At 58.6% G+C, this 5,239-nt stretch overlaps 1 long non-coding RNA gene across 1 annotated transcript; it reads right to left on the minus strand.

Annotated features, from left to right (window-relative positions):
* Window positions 1-531: 531 nt before the first annotated feature.
* LOC102755032 lies at window positions 532-5,170 on the minus strand. The gene is made up of 6 exons (XR_435191.2): window positions 5,148-5,170; window positions 3,324-3,348; window positions 3,185-3,238; window positions 2,939-3,013; window positions 2,723-2,820; window positions 532-869 (listed from the first exon to the last, which is right to left on the minus strand). It is a non-coding gene; the product is annotated as an uncharacterized LOC102755032 (long non-coding RNA).
* Between the last annotated feature and the right edge of the window lie 69 nt (window positions 5,171-5,239).

Genomic DNA, 5,239 nt, shown 5'->3' on the forward strand with positions numbered 1-5,239 from the left:
AACATATTGAAGCCCTGTCAAAAACTGTGATGGGTCTTTAAAGAGGCTGTTAAAGTGGGTCCTTTTCCAATCTGACTGGGTCTTAGAAATTAAATTTGGACACAGGGAACACAGGCAGAGATTATGTGAGGACACGGCAAGGAGGTGACTCTTTGCAAGAGAGACGAGGCCTCAGAAGAAAGCAGACCCGTGGACACCTTGACCTTACTTAGCCTTCCAGCCTGCGGACGGTGAGGAAGTTGTTGGGGGCCGCCTGGTCTGTGTGGTATGTTGCCATGGAAACCCTGGCAAACTAACACTAGTGTTCAAGACTTTAGGTCACTGGCATGACTTATTTGGACAAAGGATCTGGGAGTCAGTGGCGTTTAAATTCCTGTCCCAGCTGCTGCGTACGCTTAGAGCTGCTCCAAGTGCGTATTCATGAGCAAGGCGCCTGGATCCTGAGGCCCCGATAGCTGGGGGCTGCTTCCCTGGAACGGAGACGGAGGGGTGCTTCCCGGAGTAAAACGGACACGCAGGGACACGGGCACGTCTGCTAAACTCATTCAGTATTTATTGAACTGTCAATGTTGCAAACACGGCTGAAACCGGACCCCCTCTTGGCTCCTCCTTGGGAAAGAAACCTGGAGCTGGACCAGCCCAAACACCAGAGGGGGGACAGGAAGACATCGGGGTGTAGGCAGGGGGACGGCGAAAGGGGGGTACAGGGCCAGTGTGCAAGGCCAGATTCCGGGGAAAGACACACACGCACAGACCAGGGCGCTGTCTGCCCGGCAGCCGCAGAACATCAGGAAAAGACCGGCGTCTGGAGACATTTCAGTCCATCCCATCATGAAGCGTCTGCCGAGAGGCTGGGCCAAGGCCACGGGCTGTGAGAGAGAAGGGGGGGGAGGTCAGCTTGCAGGGAAGAGCGATGACAGGGAGACGGAGATGCAAGCGCAGGAGAAAATCAGGCACGAGGAGGGTGGCCGACCGTGCGGGAACATTCTAAGCCAAAGGCAAGATGGGCCCAGACCTCCTGCTCATTGGAGTTTCCTGAGAAACCCTCCGAGGCAAGCAGAGGTCCCGCTGTGGACGGTCCCGTGGGTGGCCCCCAGCGGACTTACAGAAAGCCTGACTCACTCCTCCCACCCCTTTAAGTCAGTTCCAGAGAGAAAACAGCACAACTGAAATGGTTTGACCCCGCCCCGCAACCAGCCCACAGCGGTCAGACCTCTTCACCAGCCACCACCTGACTAGGTAGGGCGCACTGGAGTCTCCCGGAATGCCCTGCCTGGTGTTGGTTTACCTGGCGCCCGGGGCCACACCAGCTCAGCTGTGCTAACAATGGGATTGGTGGTGGGGCCCTGACCTGGGGCGGGGAGGAAGCGGGGGAATAAAGGCCAACCAGGCGGCACTCCGCTATGTCTGCATGACGGGCCCCCAAGGACCAGGTGACCTCCCGGGTTGCAGTGCTGCGTGCCTGTGGCCACACGCCTCTGCTGGGAGGACTCGGTGTCGTCCGCCTGACCTCACTGGAGGCTCACGCCTGGTCTCTCCTGGACCGGCCCTCCGCACCTCTTCCCTGGGCTGACAGCCTCTACCCGTCCCCGGTAATGAACCAAAACCGGGGTAGATCAGCTTCGCCGAGTTCTGAGTCCTTCTAGCAAATTGCCACACCTGAGGCTGGTCTGGGGACCCCCTGCACTCAGAAAACACGCAAACGAGAATTATTCTTTCCCTCTCTCCTTCCTTTACGTCAATCCTGCCGCTGCTTCTGGGGCTGAAATCACCCCTGACGGACCTCTCTGGGACCAGAGGGGACCGCGGGCTGACACAGCCAACAGCTTTGACTTCCTCACAGTTTGGAAGCGACAAATGGTGTGATTACACAATGGGAGGGGCTCCATTCGACACCCCCCACACACACACACTCCTGCTCTCCTGAAGGCAACAGCCCCCACCTCCTCAGCTCCTGCAGCTGTGAAATGACATGGCTCTTGGTCGTCGTTTCCAATCAGGGGAGGCTCCCTTCATTTCAGACCCACACAGGGCATGACCTTTGCACTTTGGCATCGCGCTAACTGAAATGTCCACATCCCCCTTCACTTTGGGGCCCTCACTCTGCCCTGGCAGAGCTCTCTATCAGGACTCGAGCTGAAGGCCTGGGCACCAGTTTTGTGATGAAAGCACCTGGCACAGGTACCTGAGCCCACAGTGCACGGGGGTGGGGCCTCAGTGCTAGACACCAGGTGGGGGAGGGTGGCAAAAATGCCTCTAGGCCAGCGGTTCTCAACCTGTGGGTTGCAACCCCTTTGGCAGCCGAACGACCCTTTCACAGGGGTCGCCTAAGACCATCCTGCATATCAGATATTTACATGACGATTCATAACAGTAGCAACATGACAGTGATGAAGTAGCAACGGAAATAATTTTATGGTTGGGTCACCACATGAGGAACTGTATTTAAAGGGCCAGAAGGTTGAGAACCACTGCTCTAGGCTCTCCCAGGTTCCGGATGGGGCCCTGTCCTAGAAGAGGTGGGGTTCGGGGCTTGTCCGGAACCTGTTGGCTTGGAAATTGGAAATCAGGCTCAGAAGGTGCCGAAAGGCAGGGGTACGGCCCCGAGAACAGCGTGCCAGTGGCCGCTGGCCCGGGAGCGCACTGGGCAGGAGGCTGCATGGGTTGGGAGCACATTAGGAACCAGGGGTCCCCTCTAGGGCCTAGGAGCGGGGCCCCTCACCTCCGCCTTCAGGGCACTCCGGCCTGAGCCAAGACGGCTTTGATGGCGGCCACCAGCTTCAGAAACTTGCTCTCTGTGTCCACGAAGCCATCGCCTCCCTGGGGTGGAAGGAAGAGGAAAGGGGTGAGCTGGGACGAGGACGCCAAGCCCACCCCCATCCACCACCACCCCCCAACACCAGCCCCAAAATGAGGCAGGATGGACAGACAGACATACCTTCTTAGAGTGAACCAACTTCCCTGCTACCATGACTTCAAAGAACCCGGTAACCTGGGGAGTCCCCTCGCCGCACTGGGGAGAGAGATGTTGGAGGGGCTGAGACGCCCTCTTGGGGACACCGACCCTGCCCAGGGGTGAGGAACAGGGTGAAGGGTGGGCTGCCCCTACACCCCACTGCCACCAGGGCTGAGGGACAGGCAGTGTAACCCATGTGTGAGTCCCCCCTCTGCCCCCAAGACTCACGATGTCCAGGCGTCCGGGGAACTCATCTTCTAACTTCTTCTTGAGTTGAAGATACTGCAGGGGTGGGGTCACAATAGGGGTCAACGGGGGCCACCCCAGCCAGCCCTCCTCCTCCCTGTCTTCCCAGCCACTAGCTTACCTTGGGCTTGTAGCCTCAGGCACCACTGGCGGGAGAGAGTCCGGGAGAGAGGGAGAAGGTGGGGGAGAAGGAGTCAGAATACAGGGAGAGACAGGGGTTTGTGGGGAGATGGAGGGAAACAGGAGGGGGCAGGAAGAAATGAAGCAGGGGACACAGATGATATAACCAAGGGGACAGGCACCCACAAGAGAGAGGAAAGACACACACAGAGGGTTGGGGAGCGGCACAGAGATGGGGAGGCAGGGACACGGGAAGGAAGGACACACCCACACAAAGGAAACCCACAGAGCCAGGGCGACAGGAGACAGAGAGAGAGGCGCACAGGAAAAAAGGGGGAGGGGGTGGAGGGGGGACCGACACGGAGACCACGAGCATGAGCAGGAGGGGAAGGGCGGGAGGGAACAGGAGAGAACTGGGTTAGGATGAGAACTGCAGAAACAACACCCCCCCACACTCCCACCCCACCCCACGAGCCCAGCCCACACACCACCCCGCCAGACACCCTCCCCCGCTCCCCAGGCCCTTCCAGCTCTGAGGTGAAACCTAAGCCTCCGCAGGCTATTTCAGGACCAGGCCTGGACACTCCACCTGTGCTCTGCCCAGGGCATTTCTAACACTGAGATCTGATCGTCAAAACCCCGGCTTCCAGGGCCGCGTGGTCAGTGGTCAGACCAGCGGTTCTCAACCTCGGCTGCACATGAGAATCACCTGGGAATCTTTTCAAAATCCTGATTTCTGGGCCTCATCCTCCGGAAATGCTGTTTCTTTGTTACTAATGTTGTGGCCCCACCCCATCACAAAGAAACAGAATTTCTGGATGGTGAGGCCCAGAAATCAGGATTTTAAAAGGATTCCCAGGTGATTCTCATGTGCAGCCAAGGTTGAGAACCACTGGGTTAGAGCATCAGCCCGTGCAGAAGGGTCATGGGTGCGGCTCCCTGTCAGGGCCATGCCCGGTCAAGGGCACGCACCTGGGTTGCAGGTTTGGTCCCTAGCCCAGGGCAGGGCAACCAATCCATGTGTCTCACATCAATATTCCTCCCTCCCCCCACCCCAACCCTCCTTCCCTTCCACGCTCTAAAAATCAATGGGAAAATATCCTGGACTGATTGATTTTAGAGAGAGAAGAAGGGAGAGAGAGAGAAAGATCAATGGAAAAAATATCCTTGGGTGATTACACACACACACACACACACACACACACACACACGGCTGTCCTGGCAGGCAGTGCTCGGACAGGCCGGCCAGCGGACCCAGATCGGTTTTCCTGTGACCTGCAGTCTGGACCTCAAGTTGCTGACCTGCAGGACCCACTCGCACCTCAGTTTCCCTTCCTGTAAAATGGAGCTAAAGTCCCCCACCCTCAAGAGGTTTCTGGATGGGGAAATTCATAGATGATGCATTTATTCGGTGCCAAGGGGCGGGTGCCTGTGGGTGCCAGGTGCCTGTGGGAGCCTGTGGGTGCCAGGAGCCTGTGGGTGCCAGGAGCCTGTGGGTGCCTGTGGGTGCCAGGTGCCAGAAGTGCCAGGGGCCAGCGGAGAGAGCAGTCACCGCCAGGGGCTGCCCACTGCAGCGGGAAACTGGACAGACAGACCCCCACACGCGGCTCCATCCCTGGGGCCCAGTACGATCAGCTCTCTCCCTCTACGGGCGGGGAAACTGAGGCCAGAAAAGGTCCATCCACCGCATTCATTCCTTTCCAAACCTGCGCGGAACCTTCTCGAACCTTCTCAACCCTCAGCCCCCAGCCCCCCAAGGCTGTTCCTGGTGCTGGGGGAGGGGACACCTGAGCTCGGACGGAGGAGGGGGGGGCGCTCCCCTTACCGAGCTGGCTCCACCGCCCCCCAAACTGACTCCCGAGCCCGAGGTTCCCAATGGCCACACGGCGTCTCGGGGCAGCCTTTGCAGCCCGAGCT

Source organism: Myotis davidii, unplaced genomic scaffold (genome assembly GCF_000327345.1).
Source record: "Myotis davidii unplaced genomic scaffold, ASM32734v1 scaffold5033, whole genome shotgun sequence".
Lineage (NCBI taxonomy): Eukaryota > Metazoa > Chordata > Mammalia > Chiroptera > Vespertilionidae > Myotis > Myotis davidii.